Source organism: Coenobita brevimanus, chromosome 27 (assembly GCF_032717465.1).
Source record: "Coenobita brevimanus isolate Jiangsu-jjx chromosome 27, ASM3271746v2, whole genome shotgun sequence".
Classification (NCBI taxonomy): domain Eukaryota; kingdom Metazoa; phylum Arthropoda; class Malacostraca; order Decapoda; family Coenobitidae; genus Coenobita; species Coenobita brevimanus.
The window spans coordinates 10083637-10106716 of NC_136980.1; positions in this window are offsets into that span (position 1 = coordinate 10083637).

Here is a 23080-nt window from a genome sequence, read left to right on the forward strand (position 1 = left end):
GATGAAGGAATTCGGGTTTGATGGCAACCAGTCAAAGGTCAAGGATGCAGGGCATGGTCAAAGGATCGGCCTTGGACCGATTGCAGGGCGGGGGGTGTTGAACTTTCTGTGTGTGTGTGTGTGTGTGTGTGTGTGTGTGTGTGTGTGTGTGTGTGTGTGTGTGTTCTCCATTTGGCCCGTATTCCTGTTTTATTGCTAATGTCGGCAGTGACCCAAGCGTGCATAGGGAACAGCAGGTATATTCTCTCTCTCTCTCTCTCTCTCTCTCTCTCTCTCTCTTTGTATGTGTGTGTGTGTGTGTGTGTGAGAGAGAGAGAGAGGGAGAGAGAGAGAGAGAGAGAGAGAGAGAGAGAGAGAGAGAGAGAGAGAGAGAGAGAGAGAGAGAGAGAGCATTGCAGCTGAAACATTTTGGATCATAATTTGATCAGCTTTGAAGAGAATGTTGTGAGTCAGGCCAGGACTGGCCTACTGGTTTTGAGAAAAACAAATGAAAGTTCAATGAAGTTCATAGAGTAGGTCACGTTTGACCTCTATGATCCGACTTGCACTAAACCTGGTGAAAGTGTTGTGGATCAGCCATGGTTGAAGTGATCCGATTTTGACAACAGTCAAAGGTCAAGATCACAGAGCAAGATCAATGGTTCAGTTCCAAGATCAATTGCGGTTCACGGGTTTGCACTCTCTGAAGACTAAAGGTAAAGGTAAAGGCGGGGGCAGACGCCATGGGGCGTTTAGCCGCGGTGCTCATCTTGGTGACTAAGGCCTGAGGCGAGTTCTTCACCCAATATCCAGGGATACAAGGCAACTGCATCATCCAGGTTACCACAGTTACCTCCCCTGTGTTACTCTGGGTACTCATTTAACTACCTACCCATGAAGGGTGAATGGACACCTGAGTCTAGTGACGCCCCTGCCCGCACCAGGATGCGAATCCTGGCACAAACAGACCAGTAACTTCGCAGTCAGCAACGGTGACCACTCAGCTACCGCTGTTAAACATTAATATTGCTGCAGTCAGAGGAGTTTATTCACATTAGAACACCCTAGTAGTGGAGAGATTAATGGAAGCTATAACTGAATCCTCCATATTGAAATGTCTTCTGAGGATAATAAGAACAACCTTGACATGATATCCCTCCCATTCCAATGATTTTTTTTTTTTTTTTCATCAGGCCACCACCGGGCTATTGTACTCAGCGAATGAGGATCTCCTGTGGTGGAGGAGTCAGTGAAGACATCAAAATTTTCCAGTTCGTAGTCTCTCCTGGGCTGAATAAAACCGTCTGGAGATAACACGAACATCCTCAACAGGTGTGTTTGAAGTGAACGGCTTAATGCAGTTCATGATAAGAAGAAGGATTAGATAAACACCTACCGACTCCACAAGCGTCGTTAAGGCAGATAAACAGCAATTATTCAATCACAATCTTCCCTGACAGCACGACCCGCCAATCTCGGTGGCAGATACAAACCCTCAACTGTAATGCTTGGTGAACAGGGACATAGAGGAATTAAAACGTTGAAGACTCTGACCAGTTTTAGAATCAAACTCCGTTTCTTTCAGCTCCTCACTGGACATACTAACCAAAGATCCATTGGCTCAACCAAAATGACGGTTTAAATATACAGATATATTATCAGTTCTCTCGTGACGGAGAGACTAGTAAAATTCAGGAGAGAACTGTCTGTTATTACGGAGTTCCAAAGAAAACGCACCCAGATTTTATAACATAACGAGAAACATGCTAATCAATTTACCAACCAACATCTTAAAGACACCGCTGAACATATTTAATGTTACAATATCAGCAAGTTACTAACCTGAACGACATAAAACTACTACGATGATATTAGTTTCTAAAATAGACAAAGATCCATCACATAATTATATCGCTACTTAATATAATAGGCAATGTACAGGAAAAGACCATATATAGAAGCCTGACTGACATAATTAAAAACCAAATAAATACAAGGCAATATGGTTCTAGAAGAGGGAGAGGTACTCAAGCGACAGTTACAATAGCAGATGAGGTATTATGTAATGCAAAATGAAGAGCAGACCAGGTTACTATTGTCTTATCAGATGTTGGGTAAGCTTGTCCCAGCATGTTCTTGCAGCATCATTATTATCGGCTGTGTTATCCAAACCGGCTGGGCGAAGGTTTATGTGGGCTATAAATTCCTTAATTGACGTTAATGGACTGAATGAGAAGGAAAGCATCCAAAATGTAGGGCTTACCATAAAGTCGGAAAGGAGGGGGACAGAGGAAGGTGAGGAAGCTAATTTCAGTGGAAGAAACAAGTGTCGGGATATAAGCAAACATGCTAGGGCAGTAATTTGTGGGCAAGTAACAATTACAAGTGTGACTGAGAAGGAAAGCACCCAAACATTACCCCAGAATAAGACACGCAACCAACTGATTTACATTCAGGTCCCTACAGTATTTCCAGGTCCAGGTAACGAACTAGTCGTTAATGGAATACCTGTAGTTATTAAATGTGATGAGACAGCCCCCTACTTAACAACGTGTAACCAGCAACGATACAGAAGTCAGCCGTATCCTATCATCATTTATCAAGACACTGGGGCTCGTCCACGCCTTGGAGCTCTCAGTTTTAATAAACGGGTTGTATATAACTTTTCTTCAATCAGAATTCCTAATACGCCAGTAATATATATATATATATATATATATATATATATATATATATATATATATATATATATATATATATATATATATATTGTGTGTGTGTGTGTGTGTGTGTGTGTGTGAACTTTTTGTGTCTTTTCTTTCATTGTTTACCTCTGATCATTATTTTAGGGAGTATAAGTCTCTTCCCACCAACAACACTGACCTGTGGTCTATTCCTACGCCTCCTTCTACAGCTATCAGTATTTCTCATTTGCTAGTTTTATTTTTTCCGTCATTATTTTTATTATTTACCTATTCTGTCTGTATCAGTGTTTTAATCCTAACTTTTACATCCATGTATGTGGCATTACGGCAGGTGGATTGTCTGTCTCTCCGTTTGTGTGTGAGTGAACACTATAGCTAAAACTGTTTGGCTCTAATTTGATTCGATGACGGATTTTCTTATTTGATACTTCCCCTTGCAAGAGGTTTTGTTTAAATGTGGATGGATCTGTAGTAGTGGAGGAGTTGATTAATGTTACAGCCAAACCCCCTGTTCCAAAGGTTTCTCCTCGTGTGCATAATATCCTCTGAAGATGGAAAAAGACAGGCTTTCAAAGGCGTCACTGGATCGAATGTTGTAATCTTGCTGCTGCCAGACGAATTTATTACGACTAGAACACCCTAGTTGTGGGAAGATTAATGGGATGTACAACTGACTCCAGCTGGACAAGTCTCTGTTATGCCTAATAAGATAATTTGGAGATTGGAGAATAAGTTTAACATGTGTTCTCGTATTGGACGCGTTACTTCTTTCAGTTTGATGATTGTTTTTGCTTTGTTTTATCCAGGTCACCACCAGACCAATTCACTAAGCTTAATGAATTTTTATAATGAATGAGTTCAATTCACTTTTATAATGAATGAGTTAATGAAGGCAATATCTGACCTCCCTAGTGTGTAAAAATCTCCCCTGAACTGAACACAAATTTCTGGCGACAACATGGCCACTATCTAGCGTGTGTTCTTAAAAGGCCGTTGATGTTTGTGGTAAGAAGACAAGAAGACTTAGATAAATGCCTATTAACCATACAAGGGTCATTAAGACAGATGGTTAGTTATTATTAAAAAAATATATATATATATTCCCCCATTATCGATTTTATATTCAGGTCTCCAACTGTAATGCCTGGTGAACAGTGACAAGGGGGAGGGGGTACAACGTTGCTCAAGTCTGTCCAGTCCAAGAATCAAACTCTGGTTCTTTCGGTTCCTAGGTGGGCGTGCTAACCAATGGACCACCTGCTTCCCCCAAAATGACGATCTAGATTTACAAACTTACTGTCGGTTCTCTCCTGTGACTCGGCTTTTGAACTGTAAGAAGGACAAAAGGCATGGGAAGCGTCTGCAGTTTCCCCTCCTTGTTCTTCCTTCCTGACCAACTGAACAAGTAAGTCAGTAAATAATTATATAAATACATAAATGGCTCTGAGAATCTTCCGTAACTAATATTTGTTTATGGAAGAAGAAATAGGGAGATGGGACAATTCTACAGCCTCCTTGTCACTGTGCAAAACGAATCATTGTTACGAGCAGCTGTAGTTCGTAATTTTGTGTGTGGATTTTTGACACGTCCTTGCTCTCTTGCCCTGACGCTACACAACCCCGATATCGATAACTGGTGGTACATTGGTTTCTCCGTCGCACAACTGGAGGATCCAAGGTTCGGTTGGCGGACCGGTCAGACACCTGGACAAAGCTTGTTTCCCCCATGTCGCTGTTCATCAAGGAGTAGAATTAAGGACAAAGATTTATTACTTTCACAACGATGGCGCCCTTTTTGCTTTATTATTGCTTCCATCAGACGATTTCGCTCAGCTTAGAAGATATTATTCGACAGTGTGTCCAGGCATCTCGAAATTGTACGGATCTGGAATTTGGCTCTCTGTTATCTTGTTTTGTTTTTTCTTGGCGGGAACAGTTTCCTGGCTCCTGGCCTTTGGTTCCTTCTTCCTTGCATTTAAAAAAAAAAAAAAAAATAGAGCCTTCATTATCCCCACCACTGATAAAAGTCTGTCTTAAGTGAGAAAAAAATCGTCTACAGGTAAGATGAAGGATCTACGAAAGTCATAATCATACTGCATGGGTTAAGGCAACTGCTGTGTATCGTGTTCTTCAGGAAGATTTGGAATTATCAATACCTGAATGTCTGCATTACCGATCCTCGTGTAGTCACCAGCCATTAATTCAAGCCTTATCATTGGATTTTGAACTGTTGCTTTGACTGGCCAATATACATCATGATACAGAGACTACAAGGGTATTAATAAACAACCCACAACTGGATCATCCTTCATGTCAATCCAATACTGTATTCCGTATTGTTATTAATATTACAAACGTGAGGGATGAAAGGACGGCAGGGTAGTTTTATGTCTCGTGTGTGTGTGTGTGTGTGTGTGTGTGTGTGTGTGTGTGTAAGACCAAATTTTAACTGGCCTTGGTGGGATGGTAAATGGTTAGTCAAGAGGTTAACCCATTGTTGTTGACGACAATATGTCGAAGGTGAAGGTCACATGCAAGATCAGTATAAACAGTTTTGCTCCGTTTAGACCAAACTTGGTGGACGAGTTTAGGGAAGGGTAAGGATAAACAGCTTAGATTTTGAAAACAAAAAGTCAAAGGTGAAGGCCAGAGGGAAAGGTTAAAGTTCAGCCCATATGTTTCAGTTCATTTATGAAGGCTTTACCATGCATGCGTGCTTCGGCCTTGGTTGCCCAATGGCTGCTCTCCACGCTGCCCAGTCTCTAGCGACCCTCTGTTCAGTCCCTTATCCACTTGGTCACACCCTGTGACTTCGTCCTAGGTCTTTTTCGGTCTGCCTCTAGCATCCCTACCCACAACGTTCACACCTCTTACCCTCCACACCCAGGTGTCATCCTCCATCCTCTTTCTATGCCCAAATAATCTCAATCTGCCCCTTCTTTCATTGCAGCACTAATGCTCGTACACTGAAGTCCCATCCATCCTCTTGACCCTTCATTGACGATCCTTAACCTCCAGGCCTGTCATTTAAGGACACTACACATCCAGCTAAGCATTATCATCTCTACGGTCAAGCCTACGAATACCCTCTTTGTTACTATCCAGGCCTCACTTCCCTACAGCATTACATCACGAAAACATGTTGCATGTAAGTACCCCTTAGCACGAAGGGAGAGCCTTCTCAATGTCACGAGAGGCAGTAGTTTCTTAACTACTGCCAACCACTCCTTACTCAAGCCACATAGCTTGTTCCAGCCCTACCTCCAGCACATACATTATGTCCTCCAAATATCAAAATTTCTCCACACTCTCAGGAGACTTTCTTGTGAGGTCAAACCTTTTCCGCCTCTCTGTCTCAACTTGCTCTCCCCGACACACCACACACACGAAATTAGCATTGTTTTCGCAGCTTACCTTATGCACCCACTCTTCACAAACACTACACAAAGATGGAGTTACTTCTCACATCCTTGTGGCAGACTACACATGGCCACACTCCCTCTTCTTTAATGGTAACGTCATCAGGCCTAGATATCACCACATTTGTTTTATCCGCGTTTACTCTCAAACCATTTTTTTCCATTCCGACTCTTCACGGCCTAGATCTTTCCCCCGGCACTCCAAGTCATCAGCATACAACAACTCCCATGTAAGTCCAGTTCTAAAGTCATGTGCTAGAGCTTCAAGTACCATGATAAAAATTAAAGAGCTTAAAACTGACAACTGATGCATGCCAACATATACAGAACACTCACCACTCAAACCTCCGTTCACTCTACCTGGGTGCGAGCACCCTGGCATATCGCCAGAACCACTCTAACCATCCACTCCTCTAGCCCGTTTCCCACGATACCACCTCCTTAAGAACTCTCTCAAATGCCTTTACCAAATCAGCACAAAGTACAGCTGCACTTTCCTTCCTATACTCGTATATCCTGAAGCTGTCAGACAATGAATACTGGGTCAGTGGTTCCTCTGTCTGGCATAAACCCAAACTGCATCTCATCATAAGTTGATAAGAAAGTTCAGGCTAAATAGGGTGAGAACTCATAAGTTGACCTTGTCCTGTTACCTCGACCTTTGACCTATTGTTATGAGATACAATGCGGTTACTCCCCGGCCAACCCTCAACCACTGCACCAAGTTTGCTTAAAATCGGACTAAAAATTTTGGTTAAAACTCCTTACGTTGATTTTGCTGGGTCAAAACTTGACCTAGTCCCGTGACCCTCACTGTCGAGCTATTGCTCTGAAAACAGTAAGGTTCCTCAGGGGCTGTCCCTCAACTGTTACACCACGTTTGGTTAAAATTTACTAAACTGTTAAAAAAATATTCTTAACACAGACAGACAGGCAGAAAGACAGACAAACACGCCGATCAAAACATACCACACGCTGTCGCTTGACAAGTCGTTGTTGTAATAATGACGCCCTTGAGCTGAAGGCGTTAGTATGCAAGAATATCACTGCCACCTCCTCTGCCCTTACATAACGTGACGAAGCAGTGGCATGGAGGTAAAAACAAGTGTCAATGAAGTACGGCCAGAGTTTTTATTTTCTGTTTTTCTATGCGTTCATCTCTTGGTTTGGGCTTAATAGTTTGTTCCCTTAGGCCAAGCAGTCTTCCTATATCACACATACCTTCACATATCACCACTTCTGCATTAATACCCCCTGTCCACTTTAAATACATGCTGGGGCTCACTAAATACATGCTACGGTTCACTCACTACAGGTGCCTTATATTACCAGGAGTGTTTACATATCATGTCAGTGAGTCTTGTGCTGGATAAGTACAGTCTGTTATGGCCATATTTAATTCACCAAAAATGTTTTCCGGGCAGCCGAGGATCGAACTTACGCCAGACGACCTCTAACCACTGGACCACTACCGCTCTTCACTCTTCGATCAGGTCTTTGCTTACACGCAGTACACAAGTATCCTCTTTCCTATCATGATTTAATACTTCCAGCACAATAAAATATCTTTGGTTTCATATATATATATATATATATATATATATATATATATATATATATATATATATATATATATATATATATGTGTGTGTGTGTGTGTGTGTGTGTGTGTGTGTGTGTGTGTCCCCCTGTGGGGGGGGACACAATCTGGCCGCACTATGGGGTGGTACTACTACTCTGCGGGCAGGTTGTGTTAGGAAGAATACTGCCACCGTATTCCCTGCGTGTCGTAAAAGGCGACTAAAAGGGACGGGGTGAGGGGACTAGGGACCCCCTCCTGTTTTTTAGTTCCTAAAAAGAGACAGGCCAGAGAAAGGGATGGGGGATGGAGTTATCCCTGCACCCTGAAGATTGAGTCTATGAATGTGCGTGGATGTAGTACGATTGAGGCTAAAAGGGAGGAGATTGGGAGAATGTTTGTGAGAAGAAAGTTGGATGTGTTAGCTTTGAGTGAAACGAAGATGAAAGGGAAGGGTGAGTCTATGTTTGGAAGTGTGAATGGAAGATTGTCAGGTGTTGATAGAGGAAGGGCAAGAGAAGGTGTGGCCTTGTTAGTGAGTCCGGAAGTACAGCAGTTTGTGATTGAATGGAAGGAGGTGTCATCGAGACTGATGTGGGTGAAAGCGAAATTTGAACGTGAGTTGTGGGTGTTTGTGAGTGCATATGGGCCTGGTAGTGAAAGCGATGAAGAAGAGTGGGAGTCTTTCTAGAATGATGTTGATGAGTGTCTGCAGAGTTTTGGAGCGAATGTGAATGTGGTAATGATGGGAGATCTGAATGCTAGAGTGGGAAATGTAGCAGTTGAAGGTGTAGTTGGTATGCATGGTGTGCCTGGAAGAAATGAAAATGGGGAGCGAATGATAGCGATGTGTGTTGAGCGAGAGATGGTGATTTGGAAATACGCTGTTTGAGAAGAAAGATATTTATAAGTATACATGGGTGAGACAGGAGGGTGGAAGGGTTGTTGATAGAGCTTTGATAGACTATGTGGTTGTGTCTAGGAATGTAATAGGAAGATTGTTGGATGTGAGAGTTCTGAGAGGGGAGGGTGGAGGTATGTCTGACCACTACCTGGTGGAGGGAAAGTTAAGAGTAGGTAAGAGATGGGTGAGAGCTAGGAGGGTTAGGTGTGGCAGGGAGGTTTTGAAAGTGAGTGAGTTGGATAAAAGAGAGAAAAAGATAGAGTATCAGGAGAAATTGAAAGATGAGTGAAACGCAGTGAAAGATCAGGAAAATGGCAGTGTGGAGGAGGAATGGCAGTTATTTAAGAGTGCTGTGGTGGGGCATGCAGAAAAGGTGCGTGGTGTGAGACGTGTGGGTGGTGGTGTAAGAAAAGGAAGTGAATGGTGGTGCGAGGAAGTAAGTATGGCTGTGGCTGAGAAGAGACGTGCATATGAAGTGTGGCTGCAGAGGAAGGATGAGATGTCATATGAAAGGTATAAGGAAAAGAGGACTAGGGCCAGAAGGGCTGTGCGTGATGCTAAAGTGGCAGCAGATGAGAGGTGGGGTAGGCGGCTGACAGAGAATTTTCAACAGAATAAGAAAATGTTTTGGAAGGAGGTGAAAAGGGTGCGAAAGGGAGAATCTGGGAAGGAAGAACGAGTAAAAGCAGAGGATGGAAGGATGTTAACTGAGATGGATGCAGTAAGGAAGAGATGGGCAGAGTATTTTGAAAGATTGTTAAATGTAGAGGAGGAAAGGGTGGCTGAGATTGTGGCAGATGGATGGGTGCAAGGAATAAATGTGTTGGGAGAGTTGATTGATTCTTTGATCACGAAGGAGGAAGTGGAGAAGACAGTAAAGGAGATGAAAACAGGGAAAGCTGCAGGTATGGATGGGTGTGCTGTGGAATGCCTGAAGGGTGGTGGAGTGACTACTGTTGACTGGTTAGTACGATTGTTGAATGTGTGCTTTGTGAAAGGTATGGTGCCAGTTGACTGGGCAAGTGCTTGTGTGGTCCCGTTGTATAAAGGCAGGGGCGATAAGTATGAATGTACTAGCTTTAGGGGTATAAGTCTGTTGAGTGTTGTAGGTAAGGTGTATGGTAGAGTGTTAATTATGAGAGTTAGAGAGGGTACAGAGGGAGTGATTGGTGACGAGCAGTGTGGCTTTAGGAAAGGGAGGGGATGCGTGGATCAGGTGTTTGCTGTGAGACAAGTGTGTGAAAAGTATTTAGCGAAAGGCAAGGATGTGTTTTGGGCATTCATGGATTTAGAGAAAGCGTATGATAGAATTGATAGGGAGGCTTTGTGGACTGTTTTAAGATTGTATGGACTTGATGGTAGGTTACTAAAAGGGGTGAAAAGTTTTTATGTAAATAGTAGAGCGTGTGTAAGAGTGGGAAATGCTGTGAGTGATTGGTTTCCTGTGAGAGTGGGGCTGCGACAGGGATGTGTGATGTCGCCTTGGTTGTTTAATATTTACATGGATGGTGTTGTAAGGGAGGTGAATGCAAGAGTTTTAGGTGGAGGTCTTAGTCTGGTGAATTTTGATGGTGGAGAGTGGAATCTGAAGCAGCTGCTGCTTGCAGATGATATTGCACTGATGGCTGATTCAGAGGAGAGATTGAGACAGTTGGTAGAGGAGTTTGGAAGGGTGTGTGAAAGGAGGAAATTGAAAGTAAATGAGAATAAGAGTAAACTGATGAAGTGTACGAGGTTGGTAGATGGTAGGGGGATGAATATAGTTTTGAATGGTGAGCTGCTTGAGGAGGTAGAGTGTTTTAAATATCTAGGGTCACATGTTGCTGTGGATGGAAGAATAGATGCAGAAGTGAAGTTTAGAATAAATGAAGTAGGAAAGGTGCTGGGAGGAATGAAAAAAGTGTTTAGATGTCGTTCGCTTAGAATGGATGTAAAGAGAAGGCTGTATGAGGGTGTTGTGGTACCGACTGCGTTATATGGGGCTGAAACTTGGAATATGGGTGTAGCAGAGAGGAAAAGTTTGAATGTAATGGAGATGAGGTGTCTGAGGAGTATGTGTGGAGTGATTCGTATGGATCGAGTGCGAAATGATGAAGTGCGAAGGAGAACTGGAGTTGTTCGGGAGATGGCTGGTAGAGTTGAGCAGAGGGTGTTGCGATGGTTTGGGCATATGGAGAGAATGGATAATGAGCAATTGGTGAAAAAGATAACTAGATCTGATGTAAGAGGTGTAAGGCTGAGAGGAAGACCACGAATAAGATGGATGGACAGTGTGAAGAGAGCGCTGGATGCGAGAGGGATGTCTGTTGCACAAGGAAGAGTGGCTGTGCATGACAGAAATAAATGGAGAGAAATTGTGAATGAGTAAGTGATGACGCAGCCCTGAGGGGATATTCTCCCGCATTTGGTCTGATCAGCTAGTCAGGTCAGGTGCAGGTAAGGGGATGGGTCTGTTATGATGTGGCAGGGGTAAACCTGCTCTGCCGTCGGGCCCTGCTTCGGATGTCACTGATTGCACTGAGCAGTTGACCCTTGTGCGGTGTGGTGCGGTGAGGATCTGTCCCTTCTCCCCTTTGGGGCTAAGATGCGAATGAATGTGTTTGAATGGATGAGTAAATGGGGGGGGTGTCATCCTGTCTCGGCTACCTCCCTATCCTTGGGGGAAGCAGCCTAGGTATATAGATAGAATATATATATGGAGGCAGGGATGTTGTTGGAAAAAGGGTAGTGGTGCTAGCTGAGAAAAAATTGTCTATGGTCCCTTGACCCATTCAGTCCCATGATGTATTTTTTGTTGCAATCAGTTCACCACCAGACAGTTTTGTTTAATTAAAAAAGGAACGCTAGCACTGCACAAGTTAATGAAAGTTGTATCCGACTCCACCATTGGGAAGAGTCATCCCCAAGCTTATTAAAATCGTCTGAAGATTGCAAGAATGTAATCGAAGGAGACGTGATCATACTGAAATGATTATCCCTGATATCCTGTGACGTAATTTACAATGTATTCTTACAATCTCAGACAATTCTGCATAGAATGGCAGACTTTTTCCACCGCTGGCGCTGGATATAGCCTTCATTAACCCCCTCACTACCACAGTTGTGTCCTAAACTGAATACAACCATCTGGTGGAAACTGTGGAAACAAGAGGTAAAAGTAATGTCTGTAGGAATTAATGAAGGTTAAACTGAGCCCTTCCATCAACAAATGTCTCCTAGGATTAATAAAATAGCATAGAAAAGGCAAGACTATAAACTTATAAAGCAACGAGATGTCATTACTCTCAAAGGGCCAAACCGGATGTGTTAATGATTCTAAACCACTCGGCGCCGTCGTGTCGTTACCAATCGATATCATTCAGAGTCGGGACTTTCAGGAAGTGGGTGACGATAGAACGGATTAAGATAGACTGATAAAGGCGGTGCTGATAACTGGGCAATATACTCGTATACTACTACTTCCTTTCAGTAGTGTTCGGTTCACCAGTGTGTTAGGGCTGAGTTAGTGGTGCAAGAAAGCCGACGTCTTTTTAGAGTACGTATTATTGTTACTACTACTACTACTACTACTACTTCGATTATGTATTGTTTATTCTTGCTACCACCAAACAATTTATTTTCATGCTTGGGTGGATGCCACTTAATTTTTTTTTAACACTACGGCTCATTCGGTACTCTCAGCTGAACTGAATCGTGTGCCGTTAGCTGGATCAGAATACTTGGGTTGCACCGACCGTGGCAGGGATGAGGCTATTATCTAACCCTTCCATTTCGATAAGTCTCACCTTAACTGAATGTTACTGTTAGGAGTTAGTGGGAATAAACTAAGATTATACGTCATCGCTGTAAAGGATTCAAATTTAATGCTGGTGAGATATAATTACCACTGTGAAATACCAGCGCTAATGAAATGTCAGTGAAACATGATGCGATGCTTCTGTATAGCTACTGTGTCATGTGCTAACTTTCCCAAGCACTGTAGTTTCATGGAAAAAAAAAAAAAAAAAAAATCTTTTTCCTTATAACATCCACCAATGTCATAAGTCGAGTATTTACATTACGTGCAGTAGTGTAATTGAATATAAGATGCACGAAACAATAACCAGAGAAAAGGATAGTGCATTATTACTCAGAAATATTGTCTCTGTGGCCTTCATGCTAAGTATCACTGCATACACTTTTTTTTCTTTTCAGCAACAACAATGGCTGCCTTGAGGATGAATACGTGGACACACAAGCAACCATGTCTTATCGCGTCAATTCTGCTGAGCTTGGTGGCGGCAGCACAGTGTAAGTCACTGGAACGCAAGGCAGAATAAGGATGTATGCTTTGTCTACTATCGAGCTAAAACTGTCCCCTCTCCGTCTTGGATGCTGAGCTGTAACAAGCTTAACACTGGAACGCAGTATGGTGGTAGTTACGAAAAACTGTGACGGAAACGCTGCATTGCCAAAATATTATCTTATTCTCCCTTGAATTACAGAAATAAGCTGCGAGGAAGAAAATATCAACTTGTTCATGGTATACGAACTACTCGTATAGCTGTTGTTGACGATGATAATTATGGTCGTTTGTACAACTGAACGTGAACCTGATGAAATACTGAAATCCTGTCACTTTACCCTGGCGTTCCAAGTTATCTTTTGAGGGTCATGGTGAACGTATGCCTGTGTTGTGAGTGATGTGCTTAACCTCTTGATTCAGATGATGCTACACAGACGAACTCAGGAAGGATATCTATTTCTTATGGAGTTAGTTTAGTAATACTCTAACCTCTCTTACTGGAAAAAGTATCATAGCTGAGTAAAATAGTCTGTAAACAGCAAAAATATAAATATAAATACATCATCGGATAGAAGGGTTGAAGTGAGCATGTTAAGTTAGGTGAGGCGGCTCTACAGTGAGGTTGGAGTGTTGTGAGTAACGTGAATGAGGAGAGTAATTATTTTGTGGCATGAAAGGCTACACGTGTAGGTGGCAGAGTGCGTTGTGCGAATAAGCCGCTTGAGAAAGTGTTTTCGTCATAGCTGGGGAGAATGCATTGTGAGATGAGGTGCTCGGGGTGAGTGTGTTACATTATAGTGAAGAAGAGTGTGCTGTGAGAATAAAGTGCTTGAGGTAGGTATGTTACAATTTGGTGGACAAGTGTTTTGTGAAATGAGGTGCTTGTAGTGAGTGGGTCACATTATAGTGAGAAAAGTGTGTTGTGAGATGAGGTGCCTGAACTATGTTACATTATAGTGAGGAAGAGTGCGTTGTGAGATGAGGTGTCTGAAGTATGTTACATTATAGTGAGAAGAGTGCGTTGTGGGATGAGGTGCTTGAAGTATGTTACATTATAGTGAGGAAGAGTGCGTTGTGGGATGAGGTGCTTGAAGTGAGTACGTCACATTATTGTGAGGAAGAGTGCGTTGTGAGATGAGGTGCTTGAAGTGAGTGCTACATTATAGCTGAGGAGAGTGCGCTGAGATGAGGTGCTTGAGGACAGTGTTACATTATAGTGGGGGAGAGTGCACTGAGAATAAAGTGCTTGACGTGGGTGTCTTACGGTTTAGTGGACAAGAGTGTGTTGTGAGAATAATGTGCTTGATGTGTGTAATGTTATAGTGTGGGTGAGTGCGTTGTGAGAATGAGGTGCTTAAGGTAATTGTGTTAAGGTGTGAGGAGCAAAACATAACAACCAAAGCATTCTGTCACCTGTATGTGGTTCGAGTGAGGTAGTTATGGTGAGTATGTTATGGTACGAGAGGACATTTTAGGGAGAAGGCAGAATGAACTGTCTGTCTGTCTGTCTGTCTGTGTTGTGTTTTTATCTTTTGAGACTGAAGTGGAATGGATTGTTTGCTCGTTGTATTTTGTCTTAGCGGCTTGAGGTGTTTTGTGGTGTGAATTGTTTGTGAGATGTATTTGTGCTGAGTATAAGGTGTAAGAGTGACTAGGGTGTACTTTAAGGGGCGGCGTTACAGTGAGGGCAGAACGTGTGTTGTATTTATTTAGCGTGAGGCAATTATGAGGTAAGTGGGTTAGTGTTGTGAGGAGCCGGATTACAATGAGGGCAGAGGATTGTTCGTGATTTGTATTTGCTGTTGTGAGGTACAGGAGGCGAGCATATGTTAGTGATGTGAGAGGCTGCAATACATTGAGGGTGAAACAAGTCATCATAGCGAAGTGGTTACTAGACATTGTTTCTATTCAGGCACAGGATACACGTCCATCACAGCATCGTTATTAGTTTTATATCATCATCATCATCATCCTGAGTCAGTCCACTGCATGGAGAGATAAAATGAAAACTTCCTGAATAAGAGGACAGACGAAAGTAGAGGATACATTCACTATGGCCAAAAAGCAAAAAACGAATGTGGACAGGTCACGTTCATTACCAAGCTGATAATAAGCTGATAATGAGTGGCAACCCAGACTGACGTGAGAGAGCAGAGAGGGAGTAAGATGGCGAGATAAGCGTCGAAGACTAATAAAAAATTAATATTTAGGAGGGGCGTAGTGTTCCGGTGGCTGACCCACCTGCCAGAATGACAGCTTAGGCATGGACACTGGTTTAGTCATCAAGGAGTTATTGCAAGTTGTTTAACTAACACCAGGTAAGGGAGTGGGATTGTCACCTGTCCTACACCACTTCAGCACCATGATCTGTTTTATTACGTTCTTGACACAAGCTGGCGATTTACTCAGTGCAACACACACACACACACACACACACACACACACACACACACACACATATATATATATATATATATATATATATATATATAAATATATATATATATATATATATATATATATATATATAATGGTTAATTCAGAGGTTTCTCCTGCAACAAGAACGAGAACAACACAAAATCATGTTTCTCATTTACCTGCGTCTTGCGATGCAGGTAAAAACATTTTACCGTTGATTTACAAATCCAGGTCACCAGTTCTGGGTTAGCAGAGGAGAGTAACGACGCCTTGCCCAGAGGTTTCGTTATCAGTCTGAAATCAAATCCGGGGTTTGTCGTTGTAAGTCTGGTGCGCTACTGTTTACAACACATCAACACCAACACAAAGCACTCATTGTGGTGTTTATTATACTGAATTATTGGATCTCTCTATAGAATAATGGGACGTTATCACAGTAAGGGTACACATCTACATTTACCCCTACAAAAGCTGCATCGTAATAAAACATATAAACTGTCTGAGGTGGGCCAGAATTAAATGCAAGGTTCGCAATTCGTAGCCAGAGGGTTTAGGAAAGCAATGTTGTAATAGTGTGTAATAAGGGACATGGCGACTGATAAGGATAACAGAAGTGGTTGTCATCATAGTGTGAGTCATAAGTGCCGAAACGTATTAGAGAGAGAGAGAGAGAGAGAGTCATTCCACCCTACAGCACTCACCTTTATACCAAGTTGCTTTTAAAAATGCCTATCCTTTCCACGATTTTATTACGCTGAGAAGACACCCCCTTGTAAATACGGAGTTAGAGGCAAATCAACAGTCTTTATTTAATTCTTCAATCCAGCGGGGTACATCTCTCCTTTTTTTTTTTTTTTCTCCTTATGTTTGTTCTTTTACCAATAGACGATTTTATTCAGCTGTGGTGGAGGGATTTTCCGAACTGGAGGAGATTGTTACAACCTCCAATAACTCTTCACTACAATAGATACAATAACCCTTCACTACAATAGATACAATAACCCTTCACTACAATAGATACAATAACCCTTCACTACAATAGATACAATAACCCTTCACTACAATAGATACAATAACCCTTCACTACAATAGATACAATAACCCTTCACTACAATAGATACAATAACCCTTCACTACAATAGATACAATAACCCTTCACTACAATAGATACAATAACCCTTCACTACAATAGATACAATAACTCTTCACTACAATAGATACAATAACCCTTCACTACAATAGATACAATAACCCTTCACTACAATAGATACAATAACCCTTCACTACAATAGATACAATAACCCTTCACTACAATAGATACAATAACCCTTCACTACAATAGATACAATAACCCTTCACTACAATAGATACAATAACTCTTCACTACAATAGATACAATAACCCTTCACTACAATAGATACAATAACCCTTCACTACAGTAGATACAATAACCCTTCACTACAATAGATACAATAACCCTTCACTACAATAGATACAATAACCCTTCACTACAATAGATACAATAACCCTTCACTACAGTAGATACAATAACTCTTCACTACAGTAGATACAATAACCCTTCACTACAATAGATACAATAACCCTTCACTACAGTAGATACAATAACCCTTCACTACAGTAGATACAATAACCCTTCACTACAATAGATACAATAACCCTTCACTACAGTAGATACAATAACCCTTCACTACAATAGATACAATAACCCTTCACTACAATTGATACAATAACTCTTCACTACAGTAGATACAATGACGCTTCACTACAACAGATACAACAACCCTTCAACTACAATAGATAAGCTGAATAAAATCGTCTGGATACAGCAAAAATAAATGTAAATAATCTGTCATTGGAGTGGATGGGTTACTCTGTTTTTACACTGACGCAAAACCCCTCTTCGTGTAGGAGTTCACCCCGCCAGAGAGTGGAGCATTTTTCCCATATTTCAAACTTTCAACTTAGAGTACCATAGTAATCAACTGAACTGAATGTTGTAAATGATATCTTGGCTCCGAAACAACTACTTGGCCATATACTCCTGAAAAGAAAGAAAAAAAAAAGTAATGAATGGCTCAATCAACGCTACATCCAGATCAAAAAGTCTGTCCTAAATCTAGTATAATTATATGGTGGTAGTAGCAATATTAATTTTGTGTGATTTAAGTTATTTCATTATTTTCATCAACACTATCTCAAAGCGTTTTTAATTCTGGCCATGTGGAGAGGATGGAATGTGTGAGACTGACGAGGAGAGTGTGAGTGAGTGAGGTGGAGAGGGGGAAACCGGGGATGAGATGGAGTAGAAAGTATATGAGAGACGGTGTGAGCTAGGGGGAGGGCAGCGAAATGACAGGGACAAGGCGGCATGGAGGCGATTTGTTTGTGGCCACCCCTTACGGGATTAAGGCGTCTGGTTATATAGTTTTTAATTTTAGCTGAGTGTATTGTAGTGGCAGTGATGTGTCAATTTGATAACGCTGAATCTTTTTTTCCTTTCATTATATACACCATTCTTCCCAACAGTCACGTGGTCGTTAGTAAAACCCCCAGTACGTATGTTCAGTCGCTAAGTGATGATTGTGGCTTCTCTTTCTTTCTCTTTTTCATTTTCACTTTCCTTTCGTTTTTTAAAATCACAAAATACCACTAAGGGACTTAAGTTGGTCATCTATCCTTAAATGTACTGAACTACGATAGCCTTCCCTTGTTTTCTTGATCCTGTCTCCTTAACTTACATGGAAAAAAAAGTGGTGAGAATGAAGAATAATCATGATAATAAACTGCTTTGATTTGCAGGTAAAATCTGTGAGAAGCAAGACTTGAAGGTTTGAGCTGTAGATGAGGTGGTAAGAGGTGAGGATGAAGAAAGGTGATGATGATAGGTTTCTTTGAATTGCAGGTAAAATCTACGAGACGCAGGACTTGGAGGAGGTTATGACAGTGGATAAGGGGACTGGAATGGTGCAGGTAACGCCCCTGGACCCACGCACACGGCTGGAGGTGCATCTGGTGGTGGTGGACGCAGCATCAGGGGCGAGGGGGGAAGGGGAGGTGGTGAGGGTGAGGCGGCAGTGGTTGGAAGAAGACAAAACCCATAACATCACACTCAGGCAGTACATCGACACACAGAGCCGGGTATGACTCTATTACACGGCAGCATCACCCTAACGCTTCTGTGACTTGCTTTATTAAACACTCAGGCTTCTGTGACTCACTCTTTAACACTCAGGCTTCTGTGACTCACTCTTTAACACTCATGCTCCTGTGACTCATTCTGTTAATCATTTACTAGTGATTACCCTCTTCCTATGGTGTAACTAATGTCTGCAAATTTAAAAATGTGCTCCATGTCTCTCTGCAGTAGGCTAATTTATTATTTTAGATATGCTTTGCCAAGATGATGGTCAGAGTTACATTGTCAATATATTGTCTTTATTATTTTCTCTACGCCTCTCTAACTGGGTCATTGTGTCATATTTTGTTTCACCGTCAGACGAGAATATTACCCGACAAACACAGAAAAACAACTGGTAGGGGAAAAGATGCATGGTTTCCTGTTATGCTTAGAGAATATTGCCCTCGGTCTGGGGTGTTTTAGTAGACTTTCTTGAGGCTAAACTCTGTGTAGTACTGCTTATTTATCCCCATTTTCTGTATTTATACCGTTATTTTCTCTCGGTAACTAAATTCGGGTGAATATTAAAGTGAAAAATACGACAGCAGAAAATTACTCAGGATAATAATTAGCTGATATGGAGACTTGTGAAGAAATTGGCTAAAATCCTTTATAAACACCTCTGCTTCTCACATTCCTCATTCTCCCCTCCCCCCCTCTCTTTCTCTCTCTCCCTCTGAAGGCCTGAATAATATCTCTTCTGCCATTGCTTCATGGTTTCTGTTCATTCCCTGCAACAGCTCGGTTTTGAACTTGCGTCTTTGCACTTCTTAAGCCCTGTCCACACGAGCGGGCAATGCCCGCGGGCACAAGCGAGCAGTTTGCCTGTTGACGGGCTCACCGCTTGTGCCCGTCAACAGGCAAACTGCTCGCTTGTGCCCGCGGGCATTGCCCTCTCGTGTGGACAAGGCTTTAGTCACCAGCTTTACATTACACTGTGACGCGTTGTGCTTTGTCATGTGATCACTGAATTAACTTTTTATTTATAAGTTATGTGTCTACCACACGTGTTGCTCCAATCAGACTACTGTATTTGTTAGTCTGAAATGGCTTTTAGCAGTCTGAATGGAAAACTTTAAACAGAGCTAGAAAAACAGAAATCACAGAGCAGAAAACATGAAACATTTTTTCTGACTGTGAGGATGCAGAAGAGGGACGCAATTCCATCTATTCCATGGACCAGGAGGAAATCAGGGGGTTGTCCCAGAACTATTTTCCACGGAGATTCAAACTCAGCATGAATCAGCCCTCATTTCGATTCCTCTGACCCCAAGGATGACTGATCTGCCTCATCCTGTGAAAAAACAAAACAAAAGGACATCGGCTGCGACTTGGGTGCAGGCAGAGTACGTGGGAACAGGACTAGGCACAATCTGTCCTCCAACCTTCCATGTCTGGCTTGGATTATCGTCTTGCCCGAGCCTCACTTCAAAGTATCACTCATAACTAGTTGTGTCTGTAGCAGCCCAGGGATCGCCAAACTTCTGAGGCAGTAATTATTAGCTCAGCCTCATCCCAAACAACCTCTTGATAAGACCACAAATAATGTTCCGTTCCATCACAGGGTTAAGCTTCTGCTGAGTTAGTTCATCTGTCAGGCCATCTGCTGAACGCTGCTGGATCAAGGACAGTCTTAGGTCCTGGCTCAATTTCAAGTATTGCCTAACTCTGCTTATCATTCAGGTCCCTTGCAGTAGCCTAGATTCTGAAGTCAGTTGTCGGCTCCGCAAACAGCTGTCTTTTACGTCATTGAAGCTTGCAACCAAATACCCCCACCTGGAGTATCCTGACATCCAAGGAAGACTTCCCTGCAGAAGCCATCTCTCCAAATATACCTGATATACTCACATCACACACCACCGCCCATCCCACACACACACTCCTGCCTTGGCTCGTCATATCTGTAATACACTGGGACCCTCCAGCCCTTCCAGTCACACACATACTACTCATATCCATTTCATCCACAACCGTAACATACATAAAACGCTATTGGAGTGTCCCATATACTGAGTTCATACAGTGCCTAACTGTCTGTCGCAAGCGGAAATGCCTGTCAGGTGATCCCTACCCGCATTTCCATAATTTTATCTACACCCACGGTCTTTGTACCCCAGTAAATATTATTGGTATCACTGCACAACTAACTCTACATGTATGCTTTTTCATTGTTTCAACAAATAAATCTATCAGCATGCTCTTTCATTGTTTCACCAATTCTCAAAACCACCCTAAATTACACTGGCACTTTGCCAAGTGAGACACTGTGCAATAAGGCTACGGTCCATAAGCATTCTCAGCTTAATTTGTTTGATCTCCTTTACAGTTGTCCATTTAAACTGTTTCAGATAGACTGTCAGACAGATGCAATTTTATTAGTTTATTTGTTACAACCAGTACATAATATATGTATTCCGTTACCAACAGTGTAGACTCAGTGTGCAGTTTGATGGCGGTCAGATCACCCAGGCAACAGCCACTTCCTCTCTGCCGCCCTCAGGACCCCACTGTGGCAGCACCATCATATACTTGAAGGTTAGACTTTACATACACTTGAAGGTTAGACTTGAACATATACTTGAAGGTTAGATTTACTTGAATATATACTTGAAGGTTAGACTTATTTGAATATATACTTGAAGGTTACGCTTGAACCCGTATATTACCTGAACAAAATATAAATACATCTACTGGCAGTTCTTAATGCATAAACCACCACCATGCTTTTAAAATATCCGCTGACACTCCACTTCCTAATTTATACTTACTGACATTTCTCATTCTTCCTCAAGGGTCAGAGTATTCTTGTTTCTCACACTGTTCTGTTGTGCACTGTATATGGCTGTCAATCCCATATACTTGTTTTCATTTAACACCTCACATTGTCACAGTTGGGAGGGCAGTGTCGGTGAGCTTCTGATAGGAATGGCCGCATTAGATTTCTGATTATTATTTGTGCTTTGGTAACTTTATAGATTTGTTTTGCTGTTGATGATTTATTGCAACACCAATATAATATCAGAAAAGACATATAGATGGATAATATGGTTAAGAGGATAATGATGACGATGAAAAAGCTGAGGATCTCTGGTTGCAATGATGTATGTACAGGTGCTAATTTGGGACATAATTCACTACCGTATATTAAGGTAAAACAGTGTTCTATATAAAATTGTCTCACCAGGGAAAAGCCGACATCACACAACATCCGTGGGTTGAGGGGCAGCCCACAGTCACAAAAACTCCCCCACCCCGTTCCACCATCCCACCAGCCGGGGTTCGTGGGGTTAGCGTACGGGTGGAGCGAGGTGGTGGGGTTGAGGAGAGCACTGATACCTGGAACAACACAGTCCCAGCACTGAACACAACATCAACCACACCTCACAACACAACAACGGATGGTAAGTGAGCTCTATGGACTGGTTTCACAATCTTCATATGTATCCTAGTCAGTCAATCCGCAACTTGCTGAACACAGATGCAAACCAGGGCTGGGATACTGTAATATATTTATGATCGATTCCCTGGTGTAACTATTTTTTCCCAAGAAAGAGAGGAAGAGGAGAGAGTAGTCAAACCGTGTTTCTTGTCCCTCGTACAAAAATAATGGTTACAGGAGTAAATTAACCATAAAAATAGGCTATATTTGCTTTATGAGGAAAGATAGGGAAAGGAGAGTACAGAACATCCGGTGTCTCTAGTTCTTCCTGCAATAACAAATCTACGTTACGACAGGGATTCTATCGTAAATTTGTTCTAGAATTCCACGCCAGTATGATAAGCTGTGTCGGGAAGGTTTTACGATCCTTTTAAAACTCAGTGTAGGACGATGTTATAAGTCCTATAGACCGGCTTCACAGTTCTACCTTGACCACATCTGCTCCCAAATTAGCGCTGATGCAAACCAGTATAATATGTTCCACGGAGGCTGTTTCATTGTCCCTTTTTCAACACAAACTACGGATAGTAAATTGTATGGTTTCACAGTGGGTTTCCTACGTGCCCAAACCAGTCAGTCCACAACATGACTATATCCCTTTTTCTTAACTTGGCCTAAGATTGCCGTCTCTCTACCTTAAATGTCGAGTTGCAACAATAGATTAACATTAGAATATGATGCTAGTCAAGAATACTGAGGAAAGGTTGTGGAGCTGTCGTAGTTTACTCTGCCACTGAGCTACATGAAATATGGTACGAAACGGCGAAAATCTGGGCCAAGTTTGAGTAAAAGCAGTATAACAGTGATGCAAACCAGGACATCAGTTTCGTGGGGTGGGTCGCAACACAACAAGGGATGATGGTAAGTTGCATAGGCTAATCTCATCGTCTATTCGTACGTCTCCAGACCAATCACTCGTCAACTCAGTTAGAACTCATATACACCAGTATGATTTGCTTCGTGTAGCCGGTTACATAGTCTCCTTCTACTGTATCACGACGACGGACGATGGCACATTCCACAGGCTAGTTATACAGTTCTCCACTGTAGAGTCAGGGACTGTGCTGGAGAGGGACGCCTTCATGTGGTGGCACTGAAAATTCATAGTTGGGCCGTGGAGCTTCCCGATTACACAAACGTCCCTCAGCTCCCT